Source organism: Macaca fascicularis, chromosome 2 (assembly GCF_037993035.2).
Source record: "Macaca fascicularis isolate 582-1 chromosome 2, T2T-MFA8v1.1".
Lineage (NCBI taxonomy): Eukaryota > Metazoa > Chordata > Mammalia > Primates > Cercopithecidae > Macaca > Macaca fascicularis.
Window position 1 is genome coordinate 151,463,207 of NC_088376.1, and position 17,882 is coordinate 151,481,088.

At 51.2% G+C, this 17,882-nt stretch overlaps 1 protein-coding gene across 5 annotated transcripts in view; it reads right to left on the reverse strand.

Annotated features, from left to right (window-relative positions):
• Positions 1–17,882, reverse strand: part of IQSEC1 (IQ motif and Sec7 domain ArfGEF 1) — a 388,374-nt gene that overhangs the window by 263,562 nt on the left and 106,930 nt on the right. The gene's annotated exons all lie outside the window — the stretch shown is intronic.

A 17,882-nucleotide genomic window follows, 5' to 3' on the forward strand; every position in this document is an offset into this window, starting at 1 on the left:
TGTCCCAAATTGGATTTTATTGCCAGAGAGCTAGAAAAATAAAAACATACTTAACCCAAAGTCAGATATTTGTCTTTTTGTTCATTGCCTTTTCAGTAACGTCCCAGACCAGAAGTCAGAGCACATGCTGCACGGCCCATAAGCATAGCAAGCCCCAGGGGATGCCTTTCCCACTGAACCAAGCTTGCCCACAGATTCAGACCCGGCCTCCCTTGGTGCTGCCCAGCCTGGTCACGCTCACCAGTAGCAAATGAGACAGAAGGCAGGTAGTCCCCAGCAATGTGTGTTCCAGGTGCCTGAGTGCAAACCCCTTGTTCTAGAAGGACCTTGGTCTCCCTGTCCAGCAATTCTAATTCAGCATCGATGCACAGCAACTTGGATCACACAGTCCCCAGGACAGCAGGTGAGGTGGTGATGTGAGACGGGAATGGCTCACAGACACCTGTGGCATCTCCTTGACCCTGGGGGCCATGGGACAAGGTGCAGACCAGTCCCTGGTGGCTGAAGACCCTCCAGAGAATTCCCAGGAAGCCTGATGATGGGGAGAGGTGATCCCAGGAGCAGCTTTTGAAAATTCTTAATTTTTTGTTTTTGTTTTCCATTTGATCATAACCAGGACAGAAAAGACAGCAAGCAGAGGCCATGTGTGTGTGTGTGTGTGGTGTGTGTATGTGTTCTTCACTTCATCGCCATCTTAGGTTGCTCACCCTGGGGAAGCAACCCAGGGTGCCCTGTTCTGTGAGCAGATCCTCCGGAAGTGGCCCAGGTGGTGAGGACCTGAGCCCCCTGCCACCAACCATGTGTGTGAGCCCAGAAGCAGATTTTCCACCCCTCGCTGCTGCAGCCCTAGGCAACATCACGACCGCAATCACATGAGCGCCCCAGAGGCAGAGCCACTAGCCACACTGTTCCTGCGTTTCTTACCTCAGAAGGGAGAGGTAGGGTGCCCCAGTCCCCTATGCACTGACCGAGAAACACAGGGTGCAACCGGGCCCCGCTTACGGACATGCCTGAGCAGGCAGCTCCTTTCTCGCTGTCCATCGCAATGACACCACAGGCCTATGTGTTTAAGTTCCCTAATAAATGCTGTGGACTGGTCACCCAGGTGTTCAGGGATCCTTTCTTCGGAGTGACAACTGACTCCAGCTTGGGAACATTTGGGGCACTCCTGCAGGAAACTCCCCTGCTTTAGGGTGACTCCAACTATGGGTTCAGCAGGACAGAACACAAGACCAATTTGCTGTCTTCAGCTCCTACGTTTTGAGGTCACTTGTCACATGGTACTTGATAGCTAACACACAGCTCCTCCTCTGCACCTCTATCCCAGATCTCTGTCTTGTGGCCTTCACTCAGGACCACGTGAAGCTCTCTACTTATGTCTCTTAGGGTCTGTCTGCCTCAGTGGGACAAAAATGCCATGAGGGTAAGGGTTTTGTCACGTTCACAGCAGGGTCTCCAGTGCTTGTTATGTGGCTGGGGCATAGCCATGCAGCCACGCCAGGAGCTCCACATTCTGGGACGCCAGGGGACAAGCACTGACCCTGAGCCATCAGACTCTCCTGGGTCTCAGTTCCAGCTTCACCCCTTACTGGCTTCCAGGTGGCCTCAAAAGTCACTTAATCTCCATGAGCCCCAGTTTCCTCATTTGCGGATTAGGGATGACAGCAATTGGCTCCTAAAATGTGGTGAGGAGATAAGTATGTTCCTGGCACAGAGAGGTTGATGAATAAAGCTGCTTCTCTCACCACCTACCCAAGGTGTGGTTTGAGGAAGCGATCATGCTCTGGGCCATTAGGCTGCTGCAGGGCTGCTCAGAGGCTGACCTGCGGGGGCCTGCAGGGAAGGGAACATCTGGAGGAGATGGTGCCTTCCACACACTGGAGCCCAGCATGGGGCCTGGCACTGAGCAGGCTCTAGGAAGTGTCTGCTGTGGGAAGCCAGGACTGCACTGGCCCAGAACCCACACTCCAACAGCAATACACAGTGGAGTCATCTTTTACACCAAGGATGGCACATGCAGAGGATGCCCTGGAGCCCCTGGCATAACATCGCCCGTCCTATGGCCAAAGGAGCAATAATGTGGGAAGAAAAGTGAGAGGGGCTGGGCAGCCCCTGGGGTGGAGGATGCCTGTGCGTGTGTGCCTGTGCATACATGTGTGCATGTGTGTACATGTGTGGAGTGCACTGTATGTGGGTGTGCCTGTATGTGCGTGTATGTGTGCCCATGATTATGATGGCACTCAGCATGGGCAAGGAAGCAGATGGTCAGGAGCATCCTGGAGCCTTCTGGTTCCTGCAGATAAAGCTGAGATCTAGGAACGGGATGATCCCCAATGCCTTTGCATGGGCTGTCCCTGAGGCAGACCTGGAGATAAGGGTTCAGCTACGAGTTAATTTGGGAAGTGAGAAGAGAAAGGGGCTAGGGAGGTGGGAAAAGAAAGAGAAGGGGGTTAACAATGGCACCGCATGATATCCACCACTGTGGGAAGCTAGGGCTCAGTTTACCTGGGAGCCCTAGAAACCAGTTCAAGCTGCCTCCAGCTCTCTTACCCCAGGGCCAAAGCAGCTGGGAGTGGCCGAAGGCTGCTCCTGGGGAGGGTAAGTCTGCACGCATCAGACTGCCTCACAGGTGGCCGAGGAGCTCCCCGGACAAGGAGAGCCTCTGGCCGTCCTCACGAGAGCACAGTGGATAACCAATCCTTCCTCCAGCTGGCTCTTAGACGGCCAAGGCTCAAGTGATTGTGTTTGTCGCTCTTGTTCCTCTTCTGTGGTAGAACCTGCAGACTGCCCCGTTCACTGTGTGTGCAGCCCCCCTTCCATGATCACTGGACTTGAGCCTCTGGAAAACTGAAATCTACCTTTCCCAGATGCCCTTGCAGCTCTCGTTCTGCGAATGTTCTCAGCTCCTCTGGACAGAGGCCTGCCCAGACTGAGAAGATGGGCATGAAAGATGAGAAGCAGGGTGGAGAAAAGAGCTCCTGGCTGGAAGGGAAGAGAGGCATCTGGTCCTCCCAAAGCAACTGGCTCCAGTGTCCAGGCTTGAGCCTCACAGGCAGTGGGGTTTCTATGGCAACAGTCAGGTGGATTTAGGTGATGGTCCAGGTTGTGTTGTTCCTGGCTATGGGATATCCAAGCTCGGTCCTGGACTCTCAGTCAAAACACATGGAAATAAATCCCTCTTAGCTCAAACTAGAAAAAGTAGATTCTGTTGTCTGCAACTAAGTGCCGTGACTGATCCAAATTCAAGTTCTCAAATCACCATGATTGTTTTTCTTATATGGCGTGATGTAGAAAAGCATAAGAAAAACAAGTAAAAACCATCTCTAATCCTACCACCTGGAGGTAATCGCTATCACATTTTTGCATGTATGCTTATGGGCTTTGTTTCCTGTCCATTTTTTTATGCAGTGGAAATGACAGTTTACATCACTCTCTGGCTGTCTTCCTTACTTAACATGGATCATAAGCACATTTCAGGGCCCTCATCCATGAGGCCTTCAGCAGCTCCCCAGTCCAAGTCAGGTTCCTCTACATCCATTCTGCAGCACTCTGCCCTTGGAACAAAATCCAAATTCCACACACAGCCCACAAAGCCTGTGGTGTCTGGCCCTGCTCACTCCTCCACCTTCTTAGGGTGGAGTTTCCCCTCAGCTCCCCACTGCAGCCACACCCTTTCATTCTGCCCTCACACAGACAAGCTCCCCAACACCAGCTCTAGGGCACTGCTGTTCCCTCTTCCTGGAAGGTCTGTCCTGTCCCTGGCTTTTCACTTCACTGGCTCTGTCTTCTGATTCAGATTTTACTTTAAATACCAGCTCCCAGGACAGGCCTTCCCAGTATCCCTCCTATCTAAATAGCCCTCCCCCGGACCCCCAGATTCTCTGCCATATTACCCCATTCATCCTTCTGTGAACATGTCACAGTCTGAAACTGTCTTATTTGTCTACTTGCTTACTGTCTTTCTTAATAGAATGTCACCTCCAAGAGGGGAGGCACTGCATCTGTCTTATTAATCACCATATTCCCTACAGAGTTCCTGCAAAATTCTTTTAAAACAACATTTACTTCTCACCATATACAAAAATTAACTCAGGGTGGGTGACATGGTCTGGGTGTGTCCCCACCCAAGTCTCATCTTGAATTCCCACGTGTTGTGGGAGGGACCCAGTGGCGGGTAATTAAGGCTTGGAGGCAGGTCTTTCCCATGCTGATCTTGTGATAGTGAATAAGTATCATGAGATTTGATGATTTTATACAGGGGAGTTTCCTTGCACAAGTTCTGTCTTTGCCTGACACTATCCATGTAAGAAGTGACTTGCTCCTCCTTGCCTTCTGCCATGATTGTGAGGCCTCCCTAGCCATGTGGAACTGTAAGTCCTTTAAACCTATTTTTCTTCCCAGTCTCAGGTATGTCTTTATCAACAGTGTGAAAATGGACTAATACAGTAAATTGGCACCAGTAGAGTGGGACACTGCTATAGATACCCAAAAATGTGGAAGTGACTTTGGAACCAGGTAGCAGACAGGGGTTGGAACAGTTTGAAGGTCTCAGAAGAAGATAGGAAAATGTGGGAAAGTTTGGAACTTCCTAGAGACTTATTGAATGGCTTTGCCCAAAATGCTGATAGCAATATGGACAACAAAGTCCAGACTGAGGTGGTCTCAGATGGAGATGAGAAACTTGTTGAGAACTGGAGCAAAGGTGACTCTTTTTATGTTTTAGCAAAGAGAATGGCAGCATTTTGCCTCTGCTCTAGAGATTTGTGGAACTTTGAACTTGAGAGAGATGATTTAGGGAATCTGGTGGAAAAATTTCTAAGCAGCAAAGCATTCAAGAAGTGACTTGGGTGCTGTTAAAAGCACTCAGTTTTCTAAGGGAAGCAGAGCATAAAAGTTTGGGAGATTGGCAGCCTGACAATGCAATAGAAAAGAAAAACCCATTTTCTGAGGAGAAATTCAAGCTGGCTGCAGAAATTTGCATACATAATGAGGAGCCGAATGTTAATCCCCAAGACAATAGGGAAAATGTCTCTAGGGAATGTCAGAGGTCTTCACAGCAGCCCCTCCCATCATAAGCCCAGAGGCCTAGGAGGAAAAAATGGTTTTGTAGGCCAGGACCAGGGTCCCCATGCCATGTGCAGCCTAGGGACTTGGTGCTCTGCCTCCCAGCCATTCCAGCCATGGCTGAAAGGAGCCAATGTAGAGCTCAGGTTGTGGCTTCAGAGGGTGCAAGCCCCAAGCCTTGACAGCTTCCATGTGGCATTGAGCCTGACAGTACACAGAAGTCCAGAATTAGGGTTTAGGAGCCTCTGCCTAGATTTCAGAGGATATATGGAAACGCCTGGATGCCCAGGCAGAAGTTTGCTGTAGGGGCAGGGCCCTCATGCAGAACCTCTGCTAAGACAGTGTGGAAGGGAAATGTGGGGTCAGTTCCCCCACACAAAGTCCCTACTGGAGCACCCCCAAGTGGAGCTGTGAGAAGAGGGCCACCGTCCTCCAGACCCCAGAATGGTAGATCCACCAACAGCTTGCACCGCGTGTCTGGAAAAGCTGCAGATACTCAATGCCAGCCTGTGAAAGCAGCTGGGAGGGAGGCTGTACTCTGCAAAGCCACAGGGGCAGAGCTGCCCAAGACCATGGGAACCCACCTCTTGCATCAGCATGACCTGCATGTGAGACATGGAGTCAAAGGAGGAGATCATTTTGGAGCTTTAAGATTTGACTGCCCCACTGGATTCTGGATTTGCATAGTGCCTGTAGTCCCTTTGTTTTGGTCAATTTCTCCCATTTGGAATGACTGTATTTACCCAATGCCTATACCCCCACTGGATCTAGGAAGTAATCAACTTGCTTTTGATTTTAGAGGCTCATAGGTGGAAGGGACTTGCCTTGTCTCAGATGAGACTTTGGACTGCAGACTTTCGAGTTAATGCTGAAATGAGTTAAGACTTTGGGGGACTTCTGGGAAGGCATGATTGGTTTTGAAATGTGAGGACACGAGATTTGGGAGGGGCCAGGGACAGAATGATATGGTTTGGCTGTGTCCCCACTCAAATCTCATCTTGAATTCCCATGTGTTGTGGGAGGGACCCAGTGGGAGGTAACTGAATCATGGGGGCAGGTCTTTCCCATGCTGTTCTTGTGATGGTGAATAAGTATCATGAGAGCTGATGGCTTTATAAGGGGGAGTTTCCCTATACAAGCTCTCTCTATTTTTGTTGCCACCCATGGAAGATGTGACTTGTTCCTCCTTGCCTTCCACCATGATTGTGAGACCTCCCTAGCCACAGGGAATTATAAGTCCTTTAAACCTCTTTCTTTTGTAAATTGCCCAGTTTTGGGTATGTCTTTGTCAGCAGGGTGAAAACGGACTAAGACAGTGGGTTAAAGACTCAAATGTAACACCCAAAACTATAGCACTACCAGAAGAAAACATACAGAAAACACTTCAGGACAACACTTTCAGGTCTAGGCAAAGATTTTATACCTAAGACCTCAAAAGCACAGACAAGAAAAACAAAAACAGAGAAATGGGACTATATGAAATGAAAAAGCTTCTCCAACGGCAAAGGAAACAATCATGAGTAAAGAGACAACCTACAGAATGTGAGAAAACATTTGTAAACTACTCATCTGACAAGGGGCTAATATGCAGAATATACAAGGAACTCAAAGACTCCACAGTAAAAAAACACAAATAATCCCATTCAAAAGTGGGCAAAGGATATGAATGAGCATTCCTCAAAAGAAGACAGATGAAAAGCCAACAGGCATACAAAAAAAAAATCTTTGACATCACTAATCATCAGGAAACTGCAAATCAAAATCACAATGAAGTATCATCTTACCCCAGTTAGAATGGCTATTATCAAAAAGACAAAAAAGAACAAATCCTGGCAAGGATGTGCAGAAAAGGGAACTCATACACTGTTAGTGGGAATGTAAAATAGTCACAGCATAAATGGAAAACAGTATGGAGATTTCTCAAAAAACTAAAAATAGAACTACGAAACAATCCCATCAATTCCACTGCTGGGCATTTATCCAAAGGAAAAGAATCAATATATCAGAGAGGTATACCTGCACTCCGTGTTTATTGCAGCACCATTCACAATGGCAAAGCTACGGAATCAACCTAAGTGTCCACAGGAGAAAACACTTCAGGACAAATGGATAAAGCAAATGTGGTATATGAACACAATGGAATACTATGCGGCCATAAAAAAGAATGAAATCCTGTCATTTACAGCAACATGGATGGAACGGGAGGTCATTATGTTAAGTGAAATAAGCCAAACACAGAAAGACAAATTGCACATGCCCTCACTCATATGCGGGAGGTAAAAAAAAGGTTGATCTCATGGAGGTAGAGAGTAGAATGATAGATACTAGAGGCTAGGAAGGGTGTGAGAGTGGGCGTAGGGGAAGGAGAGGCTGGTCAACGGGACAAACATACAGTTAGATAGAGGATATAAGTTTTTTTTTTTTTTTTTTTTTGAGACGGAGTCTCATTCTGTTGCCAGGCCGGAGTGCAGTGGCCGATCTCGGCTCACTGCAACCTCCACCTCCTGGGTTCAAGAGATTCTCCTGCCTCAGCCTCCCGTTAGAGGGTATAAGTTCTAATATGTTTGACGGCAGAGTAGGGTGACTATAGTTAGCAACGATGTACTGCATATTTCAAAGTAGCTAAAAGAGAGGACTTGAAATGTTCCCAACAGATAGAAATGATAAATACTCAAGGGGATGGACACCCCAAATACCCTGACTTGATCATTACATATTCTATGCATGCAACAAAATATCACGTGTACCTCATAAATATGTAAAATATTATGTTTCAATGAAAACCAAAAGCAATATTTATAGTGGTAGCATAACAGCCAATATATCCAATATATTGTTTGTCACCTTTGACTTCACCCCTTCCTGTTTGTGGGTACATGGTAGTTTCTGATTTTAAGTAATACTGCAATGAATATCTTCATGCATGACTTTCTTTGTCCCTGCCTGTGATGATTTCCTTAAATAATGGTCTCAGAGGTAGAAAAACTGAATCAAAGAGCATGGATAGTTTTGAAGCTCCTTCATACACATTGCCACACTGCCTTCCAGAAAGTCTTCACCGAAGACCAAACCAACGTAAGTCCCACCACCACTGCAAGTGAAGGCTGAGAGAAAGGAAATGAGCCTTTCAGACAAGTGGTGCATGGGAATCATGGGATCATCTGGTAACAATTCAGATTCTGATCAGAGAGGCCTGGAGCGGATGGGAGACATTCGTTTCTAACAAGCTCCCAGGAGAATCCTCTAGGGGTCCTCATCCTTATGCTCCCTGCCTGCTCATCCTGGAAGTGTTGGCCTCCAGACTGACACAGCCTCTGGCACGTGTGTCTGTGCCCACACCCCAGGCTCCTCAGGCCAGCAGCCCCCGCAGGGGAGTCCAGAGCTTGTTCCCACTCTGCTTGCCCCACACCCTGTCTCCATGTGGCTCTCAGTTCCAGGCTGCAACTCCTGATGTTCTAAGTGGTTCTCCTGTGTTTTGAGTAGGGTTTTCTACCAGGGATAGAATGAGCTCACCCCTTCGGATGCCAGGATGCTTCGCTGCCCCAGGTGGGTTAGTGGCCATCTGTGGATACTTTTCTTGCCTGCCCAATCTCTACTCTTCTTATGCCAACAGCACATCTTCTGTCCTTTGAAGACCTCCCACCCCAGGTTCTCCTAGTCCATGTGGCATGGTTGCAGTTAACCCCCTCTAATAACAGAGTCAGAGAGTGCACACACAGCCTACACCTGGCCAATCAGTGCACTTCGTGCTTTCTGCTTCAGCAACTGGTTCCAGGATGAACACGTAACCCACATCCAGCAAATCCACACCAGAATACTCAACACAATTTTTAGGAATGAGAAGCCTTCTCTCCTCTGGGGGCTACCTAGGCTACCACCTGAAGCAGCCAGGCCAACATGGAAAAGCAGTGTTAAGATAACTCCTGGTGATGTAATTATGTTAAAATTACTAAATTTTAAATTTAAAGCAGTGTTAAAATAACTCCTGGCCCCTGAGTCAAGCCAGAGCTGATGCTGACTGGAGATGGGAGTGGGGCACAGGGGTGATGGGACAAAAGTCATCAAAATGCAGCACTGACTGGAGCACTGAGAACTCGGCACAAACTTAAGAGGGAAGTGGACTCCAGAGAGAAAACCCAGGAGTGCACGTGCACACACACACGGGCACACATACAGGCACATGCACATGGGCACACCCAACACAGTTTAAGCTGGAACAGTGCAAAGCACCAGGGTAATGCAGCCAACCAAGAGGGCTGCTCTATTCCAGTAGGAGGTTTTCACCACAATATTGGGGTCTTTATTTCATAAGCTATTAGCTTTGAAGCAAGAATAAAAATAAGAGACACCATAGCCAGCTATTAGGCAATGTAATGGGTGCCAGAGTCAAACAGTATGTAAAGATGGTCCAGCAGCCTTTTGGAGTCTTTAGAAATCCTTGTGCCCTTCATTTCTCCCTGAGGAAATCTGCAGCGTCACTGCTGTCCTTTCTATGCATGTACAGGGCCTCAAATGCACCATCTCACGTGATACAGGGAAACTGAGGCTCAGACAGATGAGGCGGGCGGCCCACTCAAGGGCACACAGACTGTCAAAGCAGATGGACACAGGAGAAAAGGTTTTCTTCCTAAATGCTGTAATTGACTCACCTCCAGAGGCAGGTTTCCGGGAGGCTACAGAGACTTAAACCATTTGTACCTGCTCTTTCTCAGAATCTGCATGTAATTCTGAGTTCTTTCTCTAAACGATCCACCTAAAACTAAGTTGTTTTAAGTGTTAGACCCCAAAGACCTGATCAGCCCCAACCACTTTAACACCCCCAGGCCATTTCCCACTCCCTTCTCCCCTCCATTTAAGAACCTCAAACTCAGGGATGCTGTTATACATTCAACGTTTTTGAGGTACCCGAAGACCTCAGCTTCCAGAGTGTCTGCGGTAGTGCTCATCTGCAATTTCTGCCCTATTCCTGATGATTTCGACACTTGTTATGCAAACAACATCTATAGAGACCCATTCCCTATAATGCTTAAATGCCTCTTTCAAGGCCTTCTTTACCTTAAAATAAAACCAAATCCTCCTCCCTCTCCCTGGGGCCTGAGCTCAGGGGTCTCAGCCTGGTTTGACTTCAGCAGAGAGCTGCCTACCCAGGGCTTGGTGTGTGAGAGGCTCCCCGACTTGTTAGAGGTGAGGGGCAAGTGTCCCGGGCCAAAAGGTCAGGGGTGGCAATCTGAGAGGCTTCTGGGAGGAGACCTGAGGGGCAACCAGCACCTGGACAAGAGCACAAAACACATCCACACTCCCCCAGGAGCCTGGGCTAAGCTCGGGGCAGAGCAGTGAGCCTAAGCAAGCCCCACCCCGCAGGAGCAGGTGGGAGAGGCCACACATCCACACGAGCCCGTGGCCAGAATGTACCTGCAGAAACTGTGTCTGCGGGCAGGTCTCAGCTTTCCTGTCCAAATAGCATTTGAGGGATAAACAGTCATGACACTTTCTTCTTCCCTCCTTCCCCAGCCAAGTCCTCTGGGCACAGCAAGGCTCTAAGGCCTCCATCCTGCCATGGTTGGGGGAGGTTTGGGGCTGGGGAGTAGATGGAACCATGGCCGGGGGTGTGGGAGCAGGGCCTGGCACAGAGGAGGTCTGTTTTCCACAAACAGGTGTTGAATGAAGCAAAGAGGTGAGAAAAGCAAAGTCATGGATGACAAGAAGGCAAGTCAGCCTTCCTTAAACAGGACAGGCCCAGAAAGACCGAAGCTGGTTCATCCGGACAACAGTGAGCCATGGCAGGATCTTGAGCAGAGGAGAGCTGTGATAAAAATAATGTTCCTGAAAGACTGCTTTTGCCATCTAGGAGTGGCGTGAAAAGTCAAACAGAAGGGGAATGAGAATAGCAAGGGTCATGACCAGCACTTCCCGAGGGCAGATGGAGTGCCTGGCCTGTCCTGACCTCTTGGTATCAATCACTGCATTCCCTCTTCAAAGGGTACCCTTCGAACTGGGCATTGCCATTGTCCCCTGGGTGCAGATGAGGACAGTGAGCTGCCTGAGGCCACAGTGCTGGTGAGGGATGCCAGCAGGACTCCACACCCGGGAGTCTACCCAGGCTGGTACCATCGACCAGTACGGTGCGCTCTGCCGCATCCCAGCCATGTGCCTCTGGGGAGGCCCCTTCACCTCTGGGCCTCAGTGTTCCACTCTGTGCCCCGGGAGTGGTAACTGCCCATCTCACAGGGTGGTTCTCTCTCACTCCAGACTGTTCTATCCCCTTCACTGTGGGCAAAGATCACCCTGTGAGAAACCCTCTCACACCTCATCATTTCAGGAGAAAGGAAAAAACCTCAAAAGATTTCCTTGAAAGGCCACTTTTCACCAAACCAGCTGATATTTTGAGTTTTCAGTTTTTTTCCCCTGGGAAAAGTCTGGAAGGAACCGTTTTGTGTTGATAAAATCTGGGAAACCTCCAAGGACTTTAGGATTCACCTCGCGTTTTGGTTCTGGATCAAGCAGTCACCTTGACACAAAACCGCATCCTGTCCTGGGATGGCCACGTGGCTGGGAATCTTTAATGTGCCCAGACCATGGGAATGTTAGGAGGGATGCTGCTCCCGGATCTGAGTCTCATGTCCCCTCCCACCGGCCTCAGACCCTCACTCACCTGTCGCCAGAGACCCAGCTGGACAGAGAACTAAATGGGACCTCAGCGCCTGCAGCCCTGGCTCCCCCGGAGGACTTGCTCCCTGCACCAGCCCTGTCCACTCAGGCTTTGGGGACTGGCCCAGAGCCGACTTAGCTGGCCAGATCCCGGGGCCTCTTGCTCCTGGAGGAAGGCATGCTCCCTGAAGCAGTGGGCTTCTAAGCCCTGCCTCCAGGCTGTAGAGGCCCTTGGACAATCCCTGTGGGCTCTGAGGACAATCCCAGATGCCTTGTCAACATGAAGGTTCCATTTGTCAGGCCCCTGCATGAGGATCCCAACCCTCTGAAGATCTTCATGTTAACTGCTGCTGGCAACAAAAGTAGATGGCTCTGGGACTTGGATGGGCCATATCTCTTTAAGCCTCAGTCTCCCCATCTGTCACACATGGGGTAGGTCCAGAGTAGTGGTTCTCTGAAAGTGTGGCCTGGGCACCCACAGCATCAGCATCACCTAGGAACATGTTAGAAATGCAAATTCTCTGGCCCCACTCAAATCCCCTGAATCAGGAACTCCCTGTGTGAACAGGGAGATTCTGGGGGCTTCTAAGTCAAGATGGAGTGCAAAGTCCCACTGCAGATGGTGTCTCAGGATTCCTTGCTATGGAGTCCATGGGTCCCAGGAGAGGCAGCCAAGACACAAGGGCTTGAACCATCTGGCTGTGCAGAGGCTTCCCACACTCAGTGAGCCAGAGGCCCAGGCTCATACCCGCTTCCCCACAGCAGGCTCTGGGTGCTCCTGGGGCAGGTGGCGCCCAGCCTCAGACCCTGGAATCTGAATCTTGTGCACACAGAAGTGAGAAGCAGGTGAGGGGACTGGGTGCTGTGCGGCAACCAGACAATACTGGGAGCACAGCCACTGCAGTTCAGGTGCCCATGCCTGATGACCCCAGAAAGGCTTTGTCCTCTGGGTCAGCTAGAGGTTGCACTGCCCTGGAAGTCCACACTGGCTGCAGACCAAATGCACGTGGCCAGCTGGAAGCCTTCATCCCACTGGAGACTATACAGCCACCTGCCTCCTGAGCTCACCTTTAGGATAGCGGGCAGGCATTTTGCACTCAGCCTGGCCCAGCTGACCCCCACGGCCTCCCCATCTCAGTTGGGGTTCCTCCACCCGTCCCCGGGCTCAGGCAAAACACTGGGCTGTTGTGTCCCTCTGTATCTTCCACACCCTCCCATTGGCCCCCAAAAGAATCAGCCCTTCCCCAACCCTCCCCTGCCCTGCCTGGAGCAGGCCACCACCAGCACTCCCTCTAACACTGGCAAGTGTCTCCTCGTGGGTCCTCAACTCCATGTCACCCCCATGTCTGCCCTGCACACACAGTCAGACAGATCTTCAGGAGATGGACAAGCTCACAGCCCGCTCAGAGCTGCCGTCGCTTGCACGTCAAGCCAGCATCACCTGGGCTGGAGCCCACCCGTGGTCTTTCTGCTCCCCCACCCCACCCTCACCTCCTGCCACCACCATCTCTCTCGTCCCCACTCCAGCCACTAGTCCTCCCGGTGTTTCTCACACACAAGGCCACTCCTGTCTCAGGGCCCTGGCTCCTGCTGGTCCCTCCTCCTGGCACGTGCTGCCCCAGGTCCACACAGCATCGTCCCCTCCCTCAGGTCTTGGCTCAAATGTCACCTTCTCAGCAAGGTCATCCCTGGCCACCCCCCCCACACACACCCAGACCCACCAGGGTGGACTACCCTTCCCTCTCTTGCCAGACAGATCCCTGAAAGTCTCTGTCTGCATGTGACACCTACTGCAACCACCGCAGAGCCTCCAGGAGCTTCCCGTGATGGCAGGGTACCAGCTGTGTGCCAAGTACCGGCTATGTGGCTCTGCGGAGGTTACTTCACCTCTCTGGGCCCATGTTTCCTCATTTGTAAAATGCACCTCCACTCTAGGTGGTTGTGGAGATTGACTATACCTGCCTAGAACACAGCAAATGCCCAATTAGTTATGATGAGTGACATCATTCTCTGCTATAGGCCCAAGTTTCCTGGGCTGTAGTCAGGAGGCCGGGTTCTAGTTCACCTCCCCCACTCTGTGTGACTGAGGGCAAGAAAGGGCATCCTGCAGTTGCAGAACACGGGATGGCCAGGAAGCAGGCTGAGTCCCTTGGTGGCTCTAAAACACATCCCCAAAGCCTGCCAAGCAGTGGGGCCAAGCACTCCTTTCAAGCAGTGGGGCTGAATTCCCTTTGTGAACATGGGCTGGACTTAATGATTTGCTTCTTGTCTCAATCCTTCTGGGTTGCTATAACAAAAAAGCCATACGCTGGCTGCCTTATAAACAAGATAAATTTATTCCTCAACGTTTGAGAGGCTGGGTAGTCCAAGATCAAGGCTCCCCCAGATTCGGGATCTGGCGAGGGCCACTAGTCCGGTTCACAGATGGCACCTCGGTGCTATCCTCACATGGTGGAAGCAGCAGGCTCTCCAGACAGGAGGCTGGCTCACCTCTTGTGTCCTTTATTAGGACACAAATCACAGTCCCAAGGGCTCTGCCACTGTGACCTAAGTACCTCCCCAAACTTCCTACCAGCATCACCTGGGTAATTAGCTTGCAATTTACAAATGCTGGGGGCACACAAGTACCCAGACACTTCTGATGAGCAGAAGGGGGCAGACATGACAATGGGCGATTTCTGTGTTTGGGTCATGACAGACATTGCCATTCTGTCTTGCTCTCTGGGATCGCTGGCTCTGGGGACACTCAAGTAACCTATGGAGAGCCCCATGTGGGCAGGAACTGAGGCCTCCTGCCAAAAGCCATGTGGCTGAGACAGGTCAGAAGCAGATCCCCCCACTCCAGTCAAGTCTTCAGATGACCGTAGCCCCCACCCTGAACTTGCCTCAACCTCAGGAGAGACTCAGCCAGAACCACATCAGAACTGGAGGATAACAAGTGTTCATTAAGGTTTGAAGCCAGACGGTTTGGGGGTCATTAGTAAAACAGCAGAAAACTGCTACTAGAGTCCTCCCCTCTTTGACTGTCTAGGCCCCCATGAGAGACACCGTCTTCCACCCTTACCCCCAGCCTGATCCTTGGGAGCCTCTGCTCCACGCCATTTTGTGAAAGCACAGAAAACCATGGTCTCTCTCTCACCACCAGTAAAGCAGTAGGGAACATATTCTAAACACAGATCGTAGGTTCCGCCTCCTGGAGCAAGCTCAAAACAAGCCCCAGGTCCCAGTGGAAGGTGACAATGTGCTAGCAGCCCTCACTCTCAGTGCCTCCTCAGCCTCGGAGTCCACTCTGGTGGCACTTGAGGAGCCCTTCAGCCCACCACGGGACCGTGGGAGCCCCTCTCTGGGCTGGCTGAGGCCGGAGCCGCCTCCCTCTGCTTGCAGGAGGTGTGGAGGGAGAGGCGCGGGCAGGAACCGGGACTGTGCTCGCAGGCCACTGGGAGTTCTAGCGGGCGCGGGCGCGGGCTTAGCAGACCCGCACACGGAGCGGCCAGCTGGCGCCGCGGCTCAGGGCAGTGAGGGGCTTAGCACCCGGGCCAGCAGCTGCGGAGGTTGCCCAGGGTTCCCCAGCAGTGCCGGCCCGCCGGTGCCGCACTCAAATTCTCACGGCGCCTTAGCTGCCTCCCTGTGGGGCAGGGCTCGAGACCTGCAGCCCGCCGTGTCTGAGCTCCCCGTCCTGCGGTGGGCTCCTGCGCCACCCTAGCCTCCCTGATGGGCGCCGCCCCCTGCTCTGCGGCACCCAGTCCCATGGACAGCCCAAGGGCTGAGGAGTGCAGGCCCGGCTCAGGACTGGCGGGCAGCTCCGCCTGCAGCCCTGGTGCAGGATCCACCTGGTGAAGCCAACTGGGCTCCTGAACCGGATGGGGACTTGGAGAACTTTTATATCTAGTTGGAGGATTGTATGTACACCAATTGGTACTCTGTATCTAGCTAACCTAGTGGAGGCTTGGAGGACTAGCACTCTGTGACTCTGGTGTCTAGCTCAAGGATTGTAAATGCACCAATCAGTACTCTGTGTCTAGCTCAAGGTTTGTAAATACACCAATCAGTACTCTGTATCTAGCTAACTAGCACTCTGTGGCTTTGTCTAGCTCAAGGATTGTAAACACACCAATCAGCACTCTGTCAAAATGGACCAATCAGCTCTCTGTAAAACAGACCAATCAGCAGGATGTGGGTGGGGTCAGATAAGGGAATAAAAGCAGGCTGTGCAAGCCAGCAGTGGTAACCCGCTTGGGTCCCCTTCCACACTGTGGAAGCTTTGTTCTTTTGTTCTTTGCAATAAATCTTGCTGCTGCTCACTCTTTGGGTCCACGCTGCCTTTATGAGCTGTAACACTCACTGTGAAGGTCTGCAGCTTCACTCCTGAGGCCAGCGAGACCACGAACCCACCAGGAAGAATGAACAACTCCAGATGTGCTGCCTTTAAGAGCTGTAACACTCACCACGAAGGTCTGCGGCTTCACTCCTGAACCCAGTGAGACCACGAACCAACCAGAAGGAAGAAGCTCCAGACACATCTGAATGTCTGAAGGAACAAACTCTGGACACACCATCTTTAAGAACTGTAATACTCACTGCGAGGGTGTGCGGCTTCATTCTTGAAGTCAGTGAGACCAAGAAGCCACCAATTTCGGACACACTGGGGTGCAGCCCCCTGGGCAGGGCACCATGACCCCAGGCTTTGAGAGACCAGCCAGCATCCTGAAGCACCCAGATGCATGCGTACACCACACTAAAGCACAGAGCTGACAAGGGACGACGGAAACTCAGGGCGCCTGCCTGCTGGGAACAGGCAAGGTCCATGCATTTAGGCCAGCTTTTAAATGCATCAGTGAGCTGCTACAAAACTAAGAAAACAGCGAGGTAGAACCAAAAAAACATCAGCTGGGTACAGATACGGAATCTGTTGTATCTATACAATGGAATATTGTTGAGTCATAAAAAGGAATGAAGTACTGATACGTAAAAACATCACATCTGGGTAAAGAAGCCAGGCACAACAGGTACATATTGCATGATTCCACTGACATGAAATGTCCCAAATAGGTGAATCCATAGAGACAGGCAGTGGATTAGTGGATGTCAGGGGCTGGGGAGAGGGGAGCAGGAGTGACTACTAATATGTGCAGGGTTGCTTTTTGGGCTGATGCAGATGTTCTGCAATTAGGCAATGGCGAGGGGTGTACAAGTCTGCAGATACCCTAGCAATCACTGGACTATACACTTTAAAAGGGCCAGTGACAGTTTGTGAATTACATCTCAACAAAGCTCTTAAAAGAACAAAATGGACCAGTGATCCCTGACAAGGAGGGAGCTCTAATAGGAGGCCCTGCTCAGAACTGGGACCCCAGGAGCTGCGCCTACAGCAAGAACTCCTGCCCTGCCACCCCCACCCCATCCCCATGCTGGGTAGAGAGAAAAGCAACAGTTTCCCCTGAGAGTGCACAACTGCCCAGAAAAGGGACAGGCCAGGCACAGCACAGCCGGACAGGAAGAACTCCCACAGCGGGCACTCCTGTTAACCTCATCTCTTTTGCGATGATTTACCCTGAGACACCAGCCTGAGCTAGCTGGCAAGGCCACAGCAGGCGGCCCCCCCATGCCCCATCGCTGTGGACAGAGGCATCTGGGTCTCAATCCTGGATCTTTTTGTGTGGCCCCTGGGGGAGGTGAGAGGGGAACTCCACTGCTGTGCTGATGTGGGTTCCCTGCTGGGCCTCCTGCTAATAGAACAGCTGTTGCTGCTCACAGCCACCCACACTGCCTGTCCTGCTGTTGGTCCCTCTGCTGTCCACATGCACAACCTCACAAAATGCCATGCTGCAAGTCCCAGGGTCAATGCAGAGCCAGCCACTGGACCTCAGCCCGGGGAGGCAGGGACCTGCAGGGGCTACACAGCCACTCTTGGAGGATACCAACGGTTGACATTAGAGGGTACAGATGGAACTCCCATGAGAAAAGAAGCCCCCTGCATTCCCTAGGCCTGGGGCTGGGTGTGGAGAAAGCCACAGCAACACCCCTGAACAGCTAGGCTCAGCCACACGGCCAACAGCCATGCTACCAACACACCCTGGCCACACTGAGTTACCTGTTCTCTTGCATTTGCTCTCCATGGGTCACAAGTCATGAGAAAACACACCAAATACCAGAGAATGATGAGACTCCCA